Below are 23,548 nucleotides of genomic sequence, written 5' to 3'. Positions count from 1 at the left end.
GTAGAAATAAGATGACCAATTATGAGGCATTCTTCATTCAGACAAGAAACACTATGGACTGGGACCAAGTTGGTATTAATGAACTAAGAAGTTTTGACTCTGCTTATATTTTGAAAGGTGGACCAACATAGTTTGCTGGTGGATTGCATGAAGAGAAGAGAGAAAAATGGAAAAGTCAAAGATCAAGGTGTCATCCTGAGAACAATATATATATATATATATATATATATATATATATATATATATATATATATATTTGAGAACAGATTTGAAAAGAGTGAAGATTTGAGAAGAAACATACACACACACACACACACATACTACATACATATATATATGGCATAGGTTAGCCTTGATTATTTATATGTATATATATATATATATATACACAAAGAGATATTTGTGTGCTATCATTTATACATTTATAAAATATACAGATATAGATACATACATACATATAATATATACATAGAAATATATTTGACCTTCTGTTTCTATCAACCCAGTTTCTCCCAAGCAGATGCACTTAACCATCATCTTTCCAAAACCATCGCAATAGCCTTCTACTTTCTATAACCTTAACTCTTTTCACCTTTCAACTGAGAGGTCAGCTTTCCATGTGGCACTGCAAATGGCCTTTTTAAAAACTTTTCCCAGACCAGAGAACAAAATTCAAAGTTCTGGCTTTGAATTTCAAAGGCCCTACGTGATGTGGCCCCCAGACATCCTCTTACTTCATTTGTAATCAGCCTCCTTTATTTGCTCAGTCAGTCATCATGTTTGCTTTGAGTACAACAAATCATTCTTGTTCCAAGGTCTTCTTTTCTACTATACTTAGTTCCTGTGACAATGTTTCCTTTATGTATTTGCAAAAATCTCCACTCTTTTCAAATTGTTTCTTGAATATCATCTCTAGTAAAAGATGTTTCTGAACATCCCATGTGTAATGCCTTCCCTCCATCATTCATCCTTCTGTTTCATTTTATTTTGCATCACCATGAATGAAATCATGCAATATGTTTATTTGAATATATATTGTTTTTAAATGCTTTCTCTCACTAAATCTAACAAAGTATGAGAACAAAAGAATTGCTTATCTGTCAATCTTCATGCTTGAATTAGTGCCTCACTTAGAATGGGCATTCAAAATGTAATGGTGTTGAGGGAAAGTGTAAACGAACAAATGAAATACAGGTGGATATAATTTGAGTCTTCTATGGTTGCTCTGCTTTTGGAAGTTTAAATAAGTTAAAGAATAATCTGGTAAACTGCCATGAACTAGAGTTGTCATAATGTAGACAGAACCAGGAATTGGAAGGAAAGAGAGATTCAATTACTGATACTGTTAATATCTTGACAAAAGCAATTGAGTTCTGATGACATTCTGAAACAATTTACAGAGTTCAAATAGTGTTGTCTAGAAAATAAAATAAGGGTAGAGATAAATTCATAGCATAAGGCTTTAAGAATATTTATCTATTTTCTGCATAGAAATGAGTGTTTGGGCCATACCATTATCTTCAAAAAACTGAGAGTGGAAAGTGAAAAATTTCCAGAACATATCCCTTAGACAAAATTTAATGAACATTTTCTGAAGCAAAACTGAAATCTGCAGGACTCACTAATTATACACAATGTTTAAAATGAGATTTAAAGCATTCAAAAAGAATGACAGTTTTACAATTATACATTGAGTCAGAACATTATGGTCTGGTTTTCCAAAAAGTTCCCCAAGGTTTCTGGCAGTTGCAGCCAGAGGTTAAAAATATAGAACCTGGTTATTTAGCTCTTTGTCCCAGGCTAAAGAGTAAGTTGAATATTTAAACAACTTGTATAGAAGTATAACAGATACTAAATAATTATATCATAGGCTGAAGAAAGATTTAAGTTTTAAAGTGTATTTATAGTTCATAAGTATACTCCAAATGTTAATAAATTAACTGAATGAAAAGTTTTAAAATCTAGAGTGACCATTAGAATACTTTGGAAATAATTATCTCAATATTTAAGTGGGAAATAATTTCCATTGAGAATTGAGAATAAATAATAAAGTTGTTAGAAAAAACAACTTTGACACCGTTTGCTTTAAAAAGTTCAGCGTTGACAAGTGACTACCAAAACTAGAGCTTTGTAACATTTAAATTGACTTACTAATTTTATTACATCAAATACAACATTAAAATTCCACTTAGAAAATGAGACCTTATTTATCTCTGTTTTAGAGACAAGATCACAAGTAGTCAAGGTGAGAAGGAACAGTACAATAAACAATATATTTCTACTTGGAGATTTAATATACTTAAAAGAACACTGTCAAGGATGGCGGGATTCAAATTGTGTTTTGTTCCTTTAGTGCTTGCATGATGTTATGAACTGAGGGTGTTAGGATTTATAACCCAAAGAACTGGGCTAACAATATCTTATGGTTAATAGAGACATGTTAGATATCAAGAAGTTGTGAACTAAGCAGTGACTCTGTTTTTCTTTATGCAAATAGTAATACATGCCCATGAACCGGGTGGATGAGATTTTTGAAATCTGTGCAAGCTATTTGGCCTATGTTAAATAATGTTACTCCTAAAACAATCTTTATCTTTATTCTTTCCACTGTATGATAGACTCTTACAGCAAGATTCAGGTAAATTTAATAAGCATTTTGAAAATAAGTTGCTAATAGAAAACAAAAATTTATGGTAACGACGCATCACTTTTCACCCTTACTCTAGCACCTGACTCTGTCCTTTCCCATCATAAAACCTCAGAAATGCTTCTATGAATTACATAATTTCAAGTTGTAATAAATGTTAAGAATTAATCATTAAGAATGCTATAACTAATGAGGTTTATATTTACTCTGTAGTTCTACAATCTAAAATTACATTTTGCTTTTGCTCTTTACATTTGTGCCAGTGTTATTAAGAAATAACCATACAGAAAATATTAGTTATGACACATTCTTATTCATGTTAAACTTTGATGGATTGCACTTTGTTCAATAAGAATAGAACATATAAATATATTTGTATTTCTTGCTTGGCCTTTGACATTGGACTTAGCCTGCATCACTTGACTATGTTTCTTTTCAAACTGAGGCCAGTCTTTCAATTCCTATTTATTTGTGCCAATCCTGGCTGAACCATTTAATTCACATAGTCTTGAAGAAATGGTGGCTGTGGGCTTTGTTTGTTCTTGCTCCTGTAAATCATAGGACAGGACAGGTTTTAGGGCACTGTTTGAATCAGTCCCTCAGGCCTCCTTAACAAATAGGTGTCACTCAGAAATGCTAGCGATGATGACTTCTTGATTTCAATTGCACTTTTAGAGAGCTAGTAAAGTGACCTATGGCCTTTTGTACAGTTGGTCTCAGGAAGATGGGAAATAGTAATTATAGTGTAATAAAGAACACGAGGACTCTATTTAAATGGCAGAATTTGCATTTAAATGGAAATTTCAAAATGAAAACATGTAAAAGCTTGATAGGTACAATATTTAGTATACAGCTCATGCCAGCAGTTAGAGGCACACTTAATCCCATGTCACAGGGGGATGTGTAGGCTTGTATGCATGCCCAAAGGGCAGGGAAGGAGGTTTTAAATGAGACTGAAAAGGAAAAGGTAAAATTAGCCAGAGATGTGACACATTTCATCCAACTGAATTAATAGGCATATTTTGCTTTTTTTCAAAAAAGTAGGGAACAAATTCCTTGGAGCATTCCAATCCCTGACCTACAGCTAGCAAAATGACAAATTGATTAACACTTAGGGAATGTAATGGAATTTAACTCTCTGAACCATTCACAGTAATTCTACATTAATCCATTAATTGAAAGTGTTTATTTCCTGGATAAGGAATTAAGATGTACACAACTTTAAATACATTTGATGATTAGAAGGTGTTTTGAAACTGACATGAGAATTTATCATGAAAGTGATTCCTTTATTTTAAATAAAACAAATGCTCAGGTAGACACCTCTGCAAAGTTCAGGAAAGTAAATGAATTCACTTCTGGGAAGTGAAAAAAATTTATATGTTGAAGGAGAAATTATGTTTAAAAAATTAACAAATTTACAAGTTAATTTGAAGGTATTCTCTTTTGCTTAGTTATTGACATTCTTGAATAAAGTGACTAATGTGGCCTATTTTAAATTATAAAAACATTTGCATTTTCAAATTGCATTGTATTGTCAGAATGATGGTTACTACTCCATTACTTAATGGATTGCTATAGATTAATTTATTACCTAATCACAAGACAAGATTATGAATACATATTGTGTTTCAAATTTTGCCATAGTAATCTTACCCTTTGGCAGTTGAGCAGTTAAAACATCATAAACCTTATTTCTTATGTTTGATTCTTAAAGTCAGACATCAACCGTGTATTTTTTAAAGTTGAGATCATAATTCATAACATCCAAAACACTTTCTAAAATGTAGATTGTGTCCTAACAAGGCAATTAAATCACTGTGGTAATAAACACACATGAAGATTTCTTACCCTTTCATATTCTGTTATTTGTTTTGTACTTAGTAGTGAAATACAAAGACCAATGTTACCACAAATTTACCTTATTATTTGGTTTTTCTTTAGTATATGTAATTCCATTGAACTTTTACAAAGACAGAGAACATATATACAAATTTTAGCAGTCCATTTATGCTGATGGACTTATAATTTTAGTGACAAAGTACTTATAAGACAGGATAAAGGCCATGTATAGAAGTGCTAGTATCACTATTTATAGTGCACCAAAGCATAGAGCAGATGTTTTTTTGTAAATCCAGGAGTATCCACATAAAAAAATAAGATTCTGATTGGCATTATTAGTTAGACAGAATTGCTCCAATGACACTGATTTTTCTTTCAGAGGGATAAGCACATTTCTGCACAGTGTTTGAATGCCATTTATTAAAGATGTAAAGTGGTTCTCAAATGTGTGAGGATACGGTTCCTAATCTTCAAATATGGTGAAAATTTTGAATATGTTCCTTTCCTGTCTTCTAGTTATTATTTATTAATTACCAAATTTGAAATTCACATGATTCTTTTGCTTTAATCATGATGAAGTTTAGTAAGATTAGCGAGAAAAGGTCTCTGAAAATTTCTATTAATCTCTTCATTGATTTAACAATATTTACTCAAAAATGACTTATTTACTATGCTCTAGGTGCTGTTTTAGTCATTGGACAGGATACATAACAGTTTATAAAATAATAAATTTCTTGCATTTATATTTTGTAATAAAAACAAAATAATGCTAGGTAATGAATACAGGTTAAAAACATTAAAATTCTAAAAGATGATACTAGGCACAAGAAGTGACACTTTACATGACAGCTTATGTAAGACAGTTGGGGACCTGAATAAATTTAAGGTAGCTGTGCTGGAGGCTTCGCAGACATTTGTGTGAATGGTGCTAAGTGTCTTAAGTATACAGTACTTGATATTTTAGGCAATGCCAGTTGCAAATCAAGTTGTATGTTTATTAAGATATTTTGTTTCACTTTGAGTAAGATCTCCTTTTCTTTGTTCATCTCCACATTCATATAGTATTTGATTATCTTAGGTACCTTAACTCATATTGAAGTATCCTCAGTACAGCTGCAATAAAAACCATCTGGTTTTTGTTAGCCTAAAATATCTGGTGGTCAGAAATGAACAATAGTGAAGTAAAGATTACTTACTTACACTGATGCTGCTAACAAGGTAGCTGGTAAATGTGGTTACACTGACTAATTAAAAGACAATTCTCCAAGGAGATTGCCAATATATCTGTCCTTCTTTAGGAGATATCTTTGTAACGTGTGCAAATTTAGCCACCTGGACTTAATTTGTTTTCATATTTCTATCTTGTAAAGTTACACCTGAAAAACTGCTTCCCTGATAAGACCTACGTGAATTATAAGTCATAAAATTATTTTCCTAAATATCTGAGTCCTGTCTCTGATTAGATAGTTGATGTTATGCAAATTTTGCTTCACTAGACTTAATACTTATTCATTATTTATCTATCTGGGATTCTGAAAATTTCTTGTGACTTGTTAGTTCAATTAATATTGAGAATGTGCAAATTATATGACAGACCCTATGCTTGACTAAATGATGCCACATTCCATCTACCTTCTGGTACAATAATAATTCCTATTGTTAAAGAAATTTGTTTAGAATGCCTACAAAGAAGAAACAAAACAAAAAAGGTCTGGAGTAAAAGTGAGAGTACTGGGGAAATTGAAGGGAAAGGGAAAAGGGATGGGAAGAGGAAAATAAGAAAGAGTAATAATATAAGGGGTAAATATAATCAAGTTACATTATATGCATGCACGGAAATGTCAGACTGGAACCTCTTACTACATATAATTTTATGTATCACAATTATACATAAATGCTTATAAGGAAAATTCCTTATATTTTAAATATTCAACATTAGATATATATAATCTTGAATACCTACTTTGGGTAAGTCACTATTTCAACTGTTGAGTGAAAATGATTGATTTATTCCTCCATATATTGATTATTTATTTGTATTTTGATGAGCTGAACATTTTGTTTAATTATGTCCTGAAGAAAATGAGAACTCATCAAAGATAATTCAAAAGTAAAGAAAAATAATTTTGCTTTACATTTCAGAAAAAGATGAATCTGCAATAAAGAACAGAATGAATGGGAATTAAAAAAGAATAAATCAGGTAGTGAGTAAACCTTTATAGTGACACAGGAAGACCTAGAAATGGCATGAACTGTGGTAACAGAAGAAGGGCTGCCAAGATGTACCTGTGTTTGAAAGATACTGAGGCTATGATTAAGCCTATTCTTATTTCCTTATTTTGGTTTCTAAGATTAAATAAAATTGTTTCCATTTATTTGAATATATATCTTTACAAAGGGTAGAATGAATTCCTCCAATTTTTTGAGAATTGTTAATGTATTTTCTCATTGTTAAATGCAATCTAGCAAAGTGAAGAGAAATACTTGTATGACAGATTTATCTCCAGAGTATTTGTTTTAAAATTTTTTATATATTAAGTATTAGTCCAGTTTTTTATTAATTAATAGTTTCTATTTAATTAGGGAAAGAGTTCTCTACTGTGGACAAATGTTATTTCACCTTAATAAGGTATTCACTAACTTCAACAGAGATGGCTAAATAATTTGAAATGCATTCCAGTGACATCCTGAATAATTCTAAACTAATAATGTATGCTTTATGGAATAAGTTATCTATTTCTCATTCACTGAAAGAAATGATCTATAAATTATAATTTTTTGTTCCAGATATTCTTATATCTCCAACACCTACTTTTTTTGGCAAGTAAACATTCAAAAGATATATAAGGAATAAATGATAAGGATTAAAAGAGATAAAACTGGACAAGTAATTTCCCCATACTGTTAAACCTTTATCAGGCACAAAGATAACCTTTGGATTTAGCTTTCATCATTTAAAATCAATTAATACAGTATTATTAATAGGGTGAGACATATGTATAGAGCAATGGAGCTATCTCCCAAGAAATTAACCAGAGAAGTCTTTGTAGGATCAGCAGTATTTGGGATCCTAAAATAACTTAACTTCATTTTGTCAGGACTTAGCATCAAAATTAGGTATGAGAGCTTAGAGAAAATATTAGTATATATTAAAAAGGACATCAGATATTAAAAAAAACAGATAAATGTGGCCTCTTTTGACAGGTTAATATTTGTTCCTACACCATTGTTCTTATTTCACATTATGGGACATTCCGCTGTTGGTATTGCTGAGGAAGTTTTGGCTAGAAGAAAAACATAAAGGAAATATTAAAAATATGTTTTTGAAAGACTTAAAAAGCATCATTCTTCAGGGCAAAAAATAAATGAATTCAAGCACAAATAAGGCTTGTGTTAAAGTTCTTTATATTTATAAATTCTAAAAAATACTGAAAAAACATGCATAATACATTAATTACATAATAAAATGTAATTATGATTCCTCTCTTGCCTTTATATCAGTAGTGTATAATGTGTATATAAAATGCTCGTCTTTTATAAACTCACTTCTTGACAGTTAAAAATTGATTGCATAAATATTCTTGATTTTAAATCACTTTAAAATAAGATTTCCATGATTTCTTAATCACTTATAGAGAAATCGTAGTCAAATAGAGTTGTGCTTCTAAGTCAATAAAATCTATTTCAAATTTTAACATTCTATGGAACTGCATAGTTAAAAGCACAGGAAAGTACTGGTCTGTCTAATTCAGAATTTTTCTATGAATTTTCATAACAGTTTCTATGTTAGGCTAGTACACCACTATTTTTAGTAACCAACAGTTTAGTTTATAAACCACTAGTTTTGTTCAATCCACAGTTGCACTTATTTGCTGACTGTTTTATATATATAGATATCACATTTATTCTTACATAAATTGTGCATAAATTCTACCTAATACCCTGTCTTTGTTAGTTTCTTTATACTGTGGGCTAATTTGTTCCTAACTAAATAATGTGTGAATATTAAAAGAGGGTTTTTTTAATATTAATACATTTTAGAGAAATGGAGTATAAGCTATTTTGCATGATCTGGAAATAAATAATGTAATATTTTTCATGATTATACTAGCAATTATAAATTTAGTTGAAAATGTAATGAGAATTTCATCACCAATTAAGTTAAAGGAAATGTCAGAAGACATCGCTTCTTGAAACAAATGAAACTATAGTTTGTTTGTACGGTAATACTTATATATGGTAACCAAATGAAGTGATTCTTGTCACAGTGATTCTCACCCTGTTTTCTCTGTGATGGAGAAAGGAGAAAAACCAGAGCAACTTGAGAGCTTGCATAACAGGAGGAGGTGAAGCTGGGGGTCTGGAGCTACAATTGGCAGCTCAATTAACAGAGAAGAAAGACTTGCTCAGAGAGAGAAAAATTCAGTGATCTTCCCCTCTTAGAGCGATTATCTGAGTCTTGACTAGCACTTCTGTGTGAGAATATCATCTAAACTTGAGGGAGGTAGATCACCCTCAATGATTATTGCAAACACTCTCATAAATCTGTGATTGTTTACTGCTACGATATGAAACTTCATTACTTACAGAGTGCCACCTATCCTAATATCTTCCTCATAAGGGTCTTATCTCAGCAGAAGAAATGGGAAACAGTAACTTTGGCTCCTTTCCTGCCTCACAAAGAGAAAAAGTTACAAAAAGTCAAACCGTGTCTAAACAAGTTAAATGAACTACAGATAAATGATACTAATACAGAAAAAAATTTTTGTATGAATAAAATATATCCAAGAACCAATAAGGTAAATTTTTCAATGCTTGTCATTCATTCAAAAATGACTAGGTTATAAAAAGAAGCAGAAAAAACCACCTCTACTATTATAGTAAACTCAATCAGTAAAAACTGATCCAAATGACAATCCTGTTACAAGTGGCAGAAAAAGACATTAAAACAGATATAAATAGCTCCATTCACAAATCTGGAGGAACAATTAAACTGTAAATTGCAAAGATGGAAATTATTAATAAGGTATAAAAGAAACTTCTTAAGGTAAAAATCACAATGACTGATATAAAAACTGTATTTGATAAAATTTAGAGAGTATTATAGTCACAAAGATTCCAGATCAGGGTAATAATAATCTAATATGAAAGACAGAATATGAATAACTAGATAAACAAACATAACAAGCACAGAAAACAGGCAAGGTCTGAGGTACATACATTTGTAGCCCAACTGATGTGCAACTGGAACTCTTTGAAGAGTGTTAAGAGGAAGACAAATGTTTGAAGTGATAATGGCCAAAAATCCTCTAAAATTGAGCTAATTATAAACACACAAATCAAGCAATGCAAATCATGTGAAACCAAATGTAAGGCAGACATTAGTAGAACTTTGATGGGCAATAAACTAATCCAGAAAAGAGTGAAGAGTATCTTTATAGGACAGAAAGAAGAAAGTCATTAGTCTATCATTCTATCCCCAAGGAAATACTTTTCAAAATGAAGGAATAACACAGACTATTTTAGACATACAAAAGGTACAAGAATTAAAAGTATCTGTCACCAGCAAACATGCACTACAAGGAAACTCACTGTACAGCTATCTTAAACAAACAACAATGTAATTTTTTCTTATACAAAATAGGAGAACATGAGGGCAGAACAAGTTCTATTTGTGGGGTTGTACAAGTGGGAGAGAGGAGGATGTTGGGAAAGGGTGTAGGAGGGTGAATACAGTGCAAATACTGTGTCTATATGTGTAAATGGAAATATGAGACCTGCTGAAACTATTCCAGGAATGGAGAGAGGGGAATAAAGGAGAATGATGGAGGGGGTGAATTCAAGTGTGATGTATTTGATATATTATAGAACTTTTGTAAATGCTACGATGTAGCCCAGCACAATAATAAAAAATAGAATAAAAAATAAAGGAAAAAAGAAATAGTGAAGAAAGTCTTTCTGATAAAAGAAAAGCTGATACTAACTGGAAATCTGATTCTTCCCAAATGAATGATGGAAAAGAGAAATAGTGAGTACATGGGAATCTAAAAATTAAATTTCATTAAAAGTTAATTTATTCTTTAACAACAAGTACAAAAATCCTTACAATGCATTGCAAATTGTTTAGCCTTTGTGAAAATCATTTGGTCTCTATTGAATTTTGACTGGTCTGCAATATTTACAAGGGAAATTTTTCTTCAATTTTCTCTAATGAATTTCAATTACATATATAGTTGTTGAATATGTTGGAAAAAGAGAAGCTAAAACTCCAAGTTTAAAGTCTGAGTCACTAGGAAGAACACAGGCCCATTAATGGAAAGAGAGAGTAAGATTAATAAAACATTCAATTTGAAAATTTTGAATTTTAAATAATAATAGGCCATTATTTCATATTCTTGTTGACTAATATTCCTAAGATAAAAAGAAACTTATTTGGAAAAGATCTTTAAGTTTTTCATAGCTGCATCTTCCTTTCATATGAGCAGAAAAACACCAGTTTCTTCTACACTAAATCACTCCATTTATTTCTCTATATCCTGGCTGACACAGCAAGATTTAGGTACATTCTAGTCATTTGCATAGATATGACATAAGATGGCATACAGTGCACAGAAGAAATACTTCATAATATTATACTAATATGCAAATACTGTAAAATACAGAGTACTATAGCCATATGTTGGTGGATGCTGCATACACTGTGAGTCTAAGATGATGCAAAGAATTTGGTACAGTGAGTAGAAGAATAATCCATAGCCATTGGAAGAGAATCAACTATAGATGTCAGATGAGACATTAATAAGTATAAGATGAGGCATACATGAATTCAGAGGTTAAAATATGACAAAAGAGATCACAGACTGGATTACTGAATATTTACAGAAGTCATATTTAGATTCACAGAGGATTTGTATAGTTTTAAGAATTGTTATTACTTTCTCTAAAATAATCTTAGAAATACTGCTTTTAGGACTTGTACTATAGTTTAAATGTTAAAGGGCTTTTCTAGCTTGTATGAGACCCTGTACTCCATCCCAGTCATCACCTCAAAAGAAAAAAACTCTTTTGATTCTATTCTATATACTTGTGTACTTTTTCATTAATACATATTATCTATTATTAAAATAACTTATTCATTTCATCATGTTTTTACAATCCACGTATAAATATAGTTATACTTTTCATGTGAGACTTGTTGCTATTTTGTAAGCAAATATTGACTTATCCAATCATCAAAATAGCTACATTAGTTAGGATTATGCCATTTGTTTTGGAAGATGCTGATGCATAATAATTGTCATATTTCCAAGACCACATGTTTTATTAAAAAGAGAAGATAGAGTAGAAACTAAGCAGTCTGGTTTTAGGGTCCTTGTTCAATTTGCTACCATAGGCCAACTCATTAACTTGTTTACATTCTTATGATTTTCAAGAGTAACTGAGAGTGAGAATACATTTATATATTTTGGAGTAATATTCTCCACTTCCTTTTTATTATCTTTCATTGAACTTTAAACATAAGGAGTTTTACAAAAACAGATTACAAGGGAAATATAAATGAAATGTGTGTGTGTGTTTGTGTGTACATGTGTGTATGCATGTGTATGCATGGCTTGTTTCTCCTCAGACCTGCAGTGACCCTCAAGCTCAGGATTTCATTCCAGAAATCAAAATTGTACTGCACTTTAATATTCTCAGGTAACTGAACTATGAGCTATGTGAAACAATCAAGATATTACAAGAGAGACTTATAAAGGACATTCCAGCCAATTTCTGACATATATAATGTTAGGGACCTTAGTACACCATGCCTCAGCAATAGCTGAAAGGTTAATGGAATTGGGATTTGTGTAGACATGACTGATTTTCCTCCTACAGGAAGAGAAGGAGGAGGGAGAGAAGCTGATTTGGACAAAGACCTTTAAGGTCATTCACATCTGCATCTTTTTTTCTTAAGGGCAGCAAAGCACAAATCCTTTCTTCAGTAAATCACTCTAATCTCTTGGAGGTATCCACTGCTTGTCAGAGAAAACGTTGTCCAGACAAGAATACTCTAAGAGACTCGATAAAACAGTTAGTTGAAGTACAGCAAAAGCAAACATTGTAAGAAAAGCAAAGCAAATCTGAATACCATTTCTGTTTCTAAATCAGTGTCTTCCTGGTATAAAATCTTAATATTTGAGAGCATGATTTCTCACTGTTGAATATTATTGCATCAGAAGACCCTGCTATCCATCATCTCCCTTATCTCCCTATATAACTTCATCCTTAAATCATATCTATATCACTTTTAAACATTTTATTAAACACTTTGTTGGGTCTTTTGATTTTTGTTGTGATATATCTGTTAACTCATAATTTTACACATCCTCACAGAACAATGAGACCACAATTATGAGAGAAAATTGACAGAGAATTCAGATCATTCATTGGGTTCATTTTTAAAGCATTGTTTTAGGATTATATGTATGAGAAAAACTGTGAGGAAATTATTTTGAAATATTCCACATTTCATGATGAAAAGGGTAATTTCATCTCTCTTTTGTAGTTGAAAGCTAAATATTTAAGGGAAGAAAAGTGCTGAAAATAGTGTCATGTTCTCATTTTCCATGACCATGAATTTTAAATTTCCTACATTCACAAATGCTTTACATAGAAATAATATATATAATTTTTAATTTTTTTCCACTGGTCAATTCATTTATCATTTCATGCAGACAAAAACCTCAACTCTTGTTTTCCAAAAATAACTTCTACAATTAAGCAACTATTGTTAAGTGAAGTAAAGCAAGCTCAGAAAGACAAAGGTTCATGCTTTCCCTCATACATGAATGGTAGATCCAAAAGATAAACATATACACAAAAACAAACTTGATCATATACAAATTCATATGTAGATCATTCTTGTGATAGTGGAACTACTCTGTGGAACTTGGGGAAGGAGAGAAAAGACAACAGAATGATACTCAACAAAATTGTGAAACATAGCAACTGTGAAGGCAGAGGATATAAGGATATGTATGAAAGGTGTTGAAAAATGGATATTGGGAGGTAAAAGGGCAAGGGAGAACAATAGAAGGGGTTGAATGGAACAAAATAAAATATACTCACAGTGGGGATACATTGAGAAACCACTTTGAATGGCAACTTAAATATTAGTAACAAAAGACAGGACTGAAAAATAAGTACAGTGTGTGTGTGGGTACTACTGGGAGGGGGATTAGGTGAGGGTATATAGTTGACAGACTTCATATACTTATATGAAGTAGAACAAAGAAACCTCTTGCAATTGCTTTAAGTGTGAAAGGGAGGAGGTTGAGGGGGAGAAAGGGTGAGGATGATCTAACCAATGTACATTATAAGCTTATTTGGAGTTGTCACAATGAATCCCTCCTATATATAATGAGTAAATACTAATGTAAAAAATTGTAAATAAAATAAAACCAATAAGCAATGAAGATTCATTACATATAATAAACTAGAAGAATTAGCTACAGATTGAAATAAGAGGATTTGATATTGAGTACCATCTTTATAGCAGGATGTTTTGCAAAAACTGTAGATCTTGTAATGTGTCCCAAATATTGACTGATTATCATCATCTGACAGTCCTTCCCCACCTTTCTTTGCAGAACAAAATATAGAGACAGGAAATTTTTATTCTTCATTCCTTTTACAGTTAATACTTGCTCCATTGAGGATACTATATTTATTTAATATGCTCAAACCAAAAAAAGAGAAAAACAGAAAAATACATTTTTATTATTTACTTGAATGTCAATGTAGCCTGGATCTATAAACCCAGATGCAGCAAAATAAAGACTCACATGGTAAAAGAATGTGAGATGACCAGGACTTTAAAGTTCACATAGTCTGTAAAGCCAAGAGTTCACCATAGGTAAAGCCAAACAAATTGATGTCCACACATTGGAGATATCTGGGACAATATCACAAAGTGGTGGTCAACAAACATGTCCTACAAAGGGCCACATAGTAGTTCAGGTCCATTGGATTCTCTTGCAGCTACACATCTCTGCTGTTTTAGGGAAGAAGTAGCCATTGAGAATATAACAATAAGTATGGTGAGTTTTTGCAAGTAAAGATTTATTTATAGGCAGTGAACTCATTTTTAACCATGGGCCATAGTCTTCCCATACTTCAAACTTATGCAATATTAAACTATTATATATGTAGATAATTCAGAAGTGAAGTCTGCAAGAGTTCTCTGTTAGAGGTACTCCGAGATTGTTTTCATTTGAATTTGTACTAGAGACCCTTAACATGGGAAAGCAATTCTTTCAGATAATCATCCTAGATTATTAAATACTTATTAATCTTTAAATAAAAATAAAACTCATTTATTATATAAAAATGGAATGTCAGGAAAAATAATTACATAACTTTGAAAAATAATTAGATCCACTCGCTACTAATAAGAAATTCTGTAAACTCTATTCCAAATTGAAGGGTATGATTCAAATTGATGCCTCAAAATAGTACCTAAGTTAAATTTGCAGTGTCCCTCTTGAGGGATAACAGTTTAAGAGTTAAATCTACGAACATCCGGAGTTTTCCTGGAATGAAGAAACAATGACTTTCTGCTTCCCGTGACATTAACCAGTAATGCACATTTCATCTTAGATGTTGTTTTCATTGCCATTTTATTTTCTGGACACATTGTATACAATTATAAGTCTACTCTAAACTACTGTTGGAGTCTAATTATAGATACTTGGGCCAATAAGAAGTTTAACACAAGCACTACTACTGAAAGTGCAAGTGAAATATAACTCATGATACCATTAATTATGGTTTCTTGTACTTGAAAGCTAATTGGTAAAGGGTGGCATGTGAGTAAATATTTATTAAAATCCCATGAATCTACATTTATCTGACTTAAAATGCAAAAATCAGATATGATAAAATGGCATATTTTTCCATAGAGCACAATCAGTACTGTCATTCATTCACTGAAATGACTAATATTGGTAGCGTTTTGACCACCAAGATGGCAAACTAGAATTGCCTTGCATATGTCCCTTGACAACAATGACTGAAAGTATGGCAGAACAATGACTCTTTTTATAGTGTTTTAAGCAAGGTGCCAGAATTTAGTGGGGATGTAGCAGAGATATGGTACAACATGGAGACATACAATGGGCCTGTGAGAACACAGTATTTGCCATTCCTTCTCTGGAGATCAGTCATGAACAAAGAGCAACTTTGCTTGGCAGGAAAAGGGTGAGTAATCCCCACTTATATCATGGACACTTAAATCATTATCTGTTTGAGAATTCTGTATTCCTCAATTGCACCTGAGCCCAATTTGGGGGAACTACTGGGTTATTACACTGATGCATCACCCTAGAGAAAAAGTCCAATCCATACTGTTCCTTCCTTCACCAAGACATATGATGATCTGGTAACCCTATCCACTCACAATCCTGTGTGCTAGCTACCAACAGCAACTTGAAAAACCCAGTGCAGTGACTCTGTCTGCCCTTTTGTGGTCCCCAGAAGTAGCTGGACAGCTCATGCTGGGTACATCAAACCCCAGAGGTACCCATGAAGTCATCCCTATAGCTTTCAGACACTGATGTATTCTCCACTGTTGTAGCCCATGTGGCCCTCAGACACTAACAGGCACACTGCCCTACTACTGAGCACACTACAACACATTCACTATGATCACCAGAGATTTTTCACCCCATACAGCTTCAGAAACTGATGGGCACTGCTCTTCTGCTCTCACACTAGCTGCTCCTTGTCCACATGAGCTCAGAAGAGAAGCCCTATGTATACATAATTTATAGAAAGTGACAAGCACCCCACCTCACAGCTGAACACCTCTTATTCAGAGTGTCCAGTAAATCTTTCTCATAAGAGAGGTGAATCCCAGATGGCAAAACAATCCCACAACCCCTGAAGCCTAAACCATGGAAACCCATACAGATATTACTGATGATGCTACACAGGAAACACATTAAAGCATCCATGTGTAACCAAAGCCAAGAGAATCTACCCACCTGACACTCTAGGACATGACAAGAGAAAGACTTTAACTATGAAAGCCACTCTATATAAAATTAGTAGAATCTACTGATCTTGTCAGAACACAAATATCAACCTAGGACACAAGAAGCATGAAAAACAAGGTAATATAGTCCCTTGAAAGGTAAATAATAACAGTAGCAACATGTATCAAGGAAAAGGAAATTGATGGACTACTTGAAAATTTCAAAATAATGATTTCAAGGAAATGCAATGAGATATAAGAGAATGCAGAAAATTCTCCAAAAATAGAAAGACAATACATGTTATGAATGGGAAATTAGCAAAAAATAAAGATAATACAAAACAAAAATCTTGGAGCTAAAATATCAATAAATAAAATGAAAAGTAGAGTTGAGAACCTAAAAAAAGAGTACATAAAATAGAAGAAAGGATTTCTGAACTTCAAGACTTTTAAACAAATCAGCCAGACTATCCCCACACACCCCCATGAATAAAATAAGAAAAAGAGAGAAGAAAGATGTAAAAGAACAAAGAAAGCATAGGAAACTTTAAAAACATCTATAAATAAATATTTACTTTATGAGAATTTCTTATGGAGAAAAATAGGGAAAAGGCATATAAACCCATTCAGTGAAATTACTGCTGAAAATTTTCAAATTCTTGCTGAAGATACAAGTATCCAGTGAATTCAACAGAAAAGAGGTCAAAAGGATTCTACTGAAAAATGGAAAAATAAAACCTCAGAAAGACTTTGTGAAATAAACTTATAGGACTATTGGCACTGTTTGGGAAAGAGGACAGATAATTTTAAGAAGCAGGATGGATGACAAACAAAAACAAACAAGAAAAAACTCTGCCAGAAAAACTTTTAATCATTTTGAAAAAAATTTTATGAATCTGTTGAAGAATTGAGAAAAAAAACTACCTGGTATACTAACAGATGTAAACGAAAAAACTTAATCTTTTATGGACACTACAGAAAATGCAATCAAATGCAAGAAATGTAACCAAATTATTCTTTGTAGTGGAGGATAACACTGTAACTTATAGTAATAATAGTAATGAAAGTACGTAGTGTACCCAGTGACATCATTTTTCCCCTGATACTTATTTTTTCTTTGGCCTCCTCTGTAGCTACATTCTCCTTCCCTCCGAACTTCCAATGAAGGCAAGATTATGTGCAGGCATGCAAAAACTAATTTGTGTGTTTATATACACATACACAACAAATGTTTCTACATGGGCATGCTTTAAATCTTCAGATAAAAGTTTTCTTTTCTGGGACATTACTTAGAAACTAAATTTTTTTCCCTTTGGGGTGGTACTGGGGGTTTGAACTCAGTATCACTTTATCTGCAGGCAGGCTTGAGTCATTTGAGTTGCACCGCAGTCCTTTTTGCTTTGGTTATTTTGAGATAGGGTCTTGGGTTTATTTCTGAGTGGAGACCTGGACCACAATCCTCCTATTTATTCTTCCCACGTAGCTGGGATGAAAGACAAAGAAATCGCATCTAGCTTTTATTGGTTGAGATAGTGTCTCATGAACTTTTTGCCCAGGCTGGCTTGGAACCCTGATCTTCCTGATTTCTGCCTCCTGAATAGCCAGGATTATAGCCATGGGCCACTGTGCTCACTGAAACTGACTAAATTGTTAAGTAATTATTTTTCATAGCCTTAACAAGTTTCCAAAACTATTGTAAGTTAGCCTTTGAGAAAAATATACTATTAAATTTAATAAAACCAGGGTATATTTTCTCTAGATATATTTTGAGAAGAATAATTTTTAAAACACAATGTCTAGTATTTATTCTCAGTAATCATTTACCTATTTCTGAAATGCATGTGTGCTTGAACAGACCTTGTCATGCTGGGTCTCGCTGACCTGACATGCAAATGAAAGGTGCATGGCTGTTCATGTTTCAGGTGACTCATTTAAAAAGCTGGAGACTTTGTCAAATATGAGTCCCTACAATTACTTCAGAAAAAGTATTTTAAGTGTCTGTTATGCTCATTGAAACTCATCTACACATATGTAGTTCAAAAAACAATAAATCTCTGGCTGTTAAGCTTACATGTATACATCAAATTCTTTCATTTATCCTAGATTTAAAGTGACACAAAATAATCCAATTGCCTCTCTCCTATTTACAGAATCAAACAAGCAAAAATAATGGAAACCAAAGGACTTAGCATTTTGTTCCAGCTTGTTAAGTTCTCCTTCAAAAGTAAATTCTGAAAGAATTTGTAAAGCATAAAGCCGAAAAATACAGGTTCCAAAAGGAAATCTCTTTGGTTTTAAAACTCCCAGAAAGGAGCCCTTGGAGTATCTTATGCTTATAAGTACATGGTAAGTTATTTGTTTCCAAATTATCTAATAAGAAGCATTTTCCCATGAAGAGTTACTCCTACTCATAATTAATTGAGGTGCACTGACACTCATTTCATTGTACTTTGGAATACTAATGATGCTGTACTTGAAAAAAATTAACGTTTGCCCATTGTTCATGCTTCAAGTTATTCACTGTGCTAAAAGCAGTTATCCATTCTCTGTGATCTTTTTTATAGACTTTTACTATAATACATTGAAAAATTCTTCCTTTTCTTTAACACTCACAACACTTTTCTATTTATCTCCCACTGCTTTCTTTTCTCTTGACCTATTATTTCCCCTCACCTATTCTTTCTAATCAGTTCATTAATTTAAAGCCTTAAATGGCAGTCCCCTACCTAGAACTTGCCAAATGTTGTTATACAAAGATCTTACTTCCTTTTTAGTACATATAACACAGAAATATCATTAAGATTTAAAATTAGTTGGGAAATGTGTTTCAGATAATGGCAATACACAAGTTTGGAATCTATGAGTGGAAGTGACTTTCTACCTATTCTACTAAAAGAAGAGCCAAAAGATGGTGGGTCTATATTTCACTGTGACTATTCTCAGTAAACATGAAACTGTCAGATAACCAGGAATTAGATTTAAGAATCAAACAGTTTTCATCAGATTGAGTTATTTGCAATAAAACTACCCAGGATATTAGTCAGGCTCTTAGCCAGAAATGGATGGCACTGTAGGCCATGATTAATAACTTGAAAAGAATTTTTTAAAGAGACTGTAAGCAAAAGTTGTAGGTAAGGTGTGTGAATCATCCCAAAGGATTTTATGGTACTATTGGGCTGGGAACAGCAGGTCAAAATCAGCACTCTATAATCTGAGAGGGAAAGAAGGACAAGAATGCAGCCAGCAGGAGGCACCTCTAAAGGATGCACTCAACTTCACTCTCTTCAATTTTCTCAACTTCACTTGGTGTGAGGTAAACAACAACTGAAGTGAGAGAAATGGGTAGAAGAGGACAGTGTGCACATGGCCAACCTTGCACAGCCCAGGGCTGAGAGGAGGATGTGCAGGGAAGGAGAGAAAAGGGTGTTTAACATGCCTGGTATAATTATTATTTCCTGGTTTCCTTCTGCTCTCATTTAACAAGTTACCATATTTTAAAATAGGAACACCATGGGTTAAACAGTGCCTGGAAAAGATAAAAATCAAAATTTTTACAAATAACAAAGAGAGAGATAATTATATATACATTTTAAATGAATGGAAATCAAAGACAAAAAGAGAAACAATAGCAGTGGCAACTAGTCATATGTTCTACAAAGTATTAATAGTAAAATCACTAGTCAATTATATAATACTAATAATTAATTTAAAATTCAATAAAATTGGGCTGATGGAGTGGCTCAATTGGTAGAGCACCTGCCTAGCAAGCATGAGGCCCTGAGTTCAAACCCAAGTATTTCCAAAAAACTTCATTACAGTTATTAAAAACATTGAATTTCTTTTTTTTCCCATTCCTTCTTGATTTTTATTTTCATTTATTTTTTATTATTCATTTATTCACATGTGCATACATTGTTTGGGTCATTTCTCCCCCAGCCCGCTTCTCCCACCCTCTCTCCCCTTCCCCAATCAGTTCCAGGCAGGTCCTGTTCTGCCTTTATCACTAGTTTTGTTGAAGAAAAGATACAAGCCTAATAAGAAAGACAAAGTGTTTTGCTAGTTGAGTTGAGGATAGCTATACAAAAATATTCCTAACATTGCTTTCGTGTACACATGTTATGACCCATGTTGATTCATCTCTAACTGATCTTTAGCCTGGTTACTGATCCCTTTCTCATGATAAATGCTGTTGCTTTAAAGTTTCTGTATTAGCTCCTCTGGAGTGGGGACCTCAAACACTTTCATGTTTTGGGTTTTCCACCTATTTTTATATCACCCATATGTGCTCTCCCCTTATTGTGTGGTCCCAGTCCAACCACATTGCTGCATTTGCCCTAGATCTAAACTCCGCATATGAGGGAGAACATACGATTTTTGGTCTTCTGATCCTGGCTGACCTCGCTCAGAATGATGTTCTCCACTTCCATCCATTTACCTGCAAATGATAAGATTTCATTCTTCGTCATGGCTGAGTAAAATTCCATTGTGTACAAGTACCACATTTTCTTGATACATTCATCAGTAGTGGGGCATCTTGGCTGTTTCCATAACTTGGCTATTGTGAATAGCACTGTAATAAACATGGGTGAACAGGTGCCTCTGGAGTAACCTGTGTTGCATTCCTTTGGGTATATCCCCAGGAGTGGGATTGCTGGATCACATGGCAGGTCTATGTTTAGATTTTTAAGAAGTCTCCAAATTTTTTTCAAGAGTGGTTGTATCAGCTTGCATTCCCACCAGCAGTGGATTAGGCTTCCTTTTTCCCCCACATCCTTGTCAGCACATGTTGGTGGTGGTGTTTTTGATGATGGCTATTCTAACAGGGGTGAGGTGGAATCTTAGTGTGGTTTTAAGTTGCATTTCCTTTATTGCTAGAGATGGTGAGCATTTTTTCATGTGTTTTTTGGCCATTTGAATTTCTTCTTTTGAGAAAGTTTTGTTTAGTTCACTTGTCCTTTTCTTTATTGGTTCATTAGTTTTGGGAGAATTTAGTTTTTTAAGTTCCCTATATATTCTGGTTATCAGTCCTTTGTCTGATGAGTAACAAATATTTTCCCTACTCTGTGGGTGTTCTCCTCAGTTTAGAGACCATTTCTTTTGTTGTGCAGAAACTTTTTAATTTTATGAAGTCCCATTTGTCCATCCTTTCTCTAAGTTGCTGGGCTTCTGTGGTTGTATTGAGGAAGTCCTTGCCTATACTTATTAGTTCCAGAGTGTTTCCTGCTCCTTCCTGTACTAACTTCAGAGTTTCAGGTCTGATATTTAGGCCCTTGATCCATTTTGAGTTGATACTAGTACAGGGTGATAGACATGGTTCTAATTTCAGTTCCTTGCAGATGGATAACTGCTTTTTCCAACAACAGTTGTTCAAGGGGCTGTCTTTTCTCCAACATTTGTTTTTGGTACCTTTGTTAAAAATGAGGTGGGTATAGTTGTGTGGATTCATATGTGGATCTTCTATTCTGTTTCACAGGTCTTCATGTCTCTTTTTATGCCAGTACCATACTGTTTTTATTGCTATTGCTTTGTAATATAGTTTGAAGTCAGCTATTGTGATGCCTCCAGCATTGCTCTTATTGCTGAGTATTGCCTTGGCTATTCACTTTCCCTTGAGTTTCCAAATGAACTTTAACATAGATTTTTCAATCTCTGTGATGTAAGTCATTGGGATTTTGATGGGAATTGCATTAAACATGTACATTGCTTTCAGTAATATAGCCATTTTTACTATGTTGATTCTATCAATCCATGAGCACGGGAGATCTTTTCATCATCTATAGTCTTCCTCAATCTCTTTCTTCAGGAGTTTGTAATTCTCCTTGTAGAGGTCATTCTCATCTTTTGTTAAATTTACTCCTAGTTATTTGATTTTTTTTTGAGGCTATTGTGAATGGAATTGTTTCCATATATTCCTTCTCAGTTTGTTCATTGTTGGTGTATAGAAAAGCTAACGATTTTTGTAAGTTGATTTTGTATCCTGCCACCTTACTTTAGCTGTTTATGGTTTTTAAGAGTTTTTGGGTAGAGTTTTTTGGGTCTTAAAGGTATAGGATCATATCATCTGCAAATAAGGATATTTTGACAGTTTCTTTACCTATTTGTATTTCTTTTATTTCTTCTTCTTGCCTAATTGCTCTGGTTAGAAATTCCAGTACTATGTTGAATAGGAGTGGTGAGATTGGCACCCTTGTCTTGTTCTTGATTTTATGGGGAATGGTTTCAGTTTTTCACCATTAAGTATGATGTTGGCTGTAGGTTTGTCATAAATAGTCTCTACAATCTTGAGGTACATTCCTTCTATTCCTAGTTTTCTTAGAGCTTTTATCCTGAAGTGGTGTTGGATCTTGTTGAAGGCTTTTTCTGCATCTATTGAGATGATCAAGTGGTTTTTGTCTTTGCTTTTATTGATGTGCTGCATTACATTTACAGATTTGCATATGTTGAACCATCCCTGCATCCCTGGGATGAAGCCAACTTTGTCCTGGTGTGTGATCTTTCTGATGTGTTGTTGGATTTGGTTTGCCATTATTTTATTAAGGATTTTTACATGTATATTCATTATGGAAATTGGTCTGTAGTTCTCCTTTTTGGAAGTGTCTTTGTCTGGTTTTGGGATAAGATTAACATTGGCTTCATAGAATGAGTTAGACAGTATTCCTTCTCTTTCTATTTCATGGAACACTTTAAGGAGAGTTGGTATTTGTTCTTCTTTAAACATCTGATAGAATTCAGCAGTGAATCCATCAGGTCCTGGACTTTTTTTAGGGGGGGAAGCTCTTGAGAGCTGCTTCAATTTCTTTTTGTGTTATAGATCTATTCAGATGATTAATATCTTCTTGGTTCAGTTTTGGGTGGTTATATGTTTCTAGAAATCTGTCTATTTCTTCAACATTTTCAAATTTATTCCAGTATATGCTCTCAAAGTAGCCTCTGATGATTTCCGTGGTGTTTGTTGTTATCTCCTCATTTGTATTTCTGATTTTACTGATTTGGGTTTTTTCTCTCCTCATTTTAGTCAAGTTTGCCAGGGGTCTGCCAATATT

Source organism: Castor canadensis, chromosome 9, assembly GCF_047511655.1.
Source record: "Castor canadensis chromosome 9, mCasCan1.hap1v2, whole genome shotgun sequence".
NCBI classification, from domain to species: Eukaryota; Metazoa; Chordata; class Mammalia; order Rodentia; family Castoridae; genus Castor; species Castor canadensis.
This window is presented reverse-complemented; position numbering follows the sequence as displayed.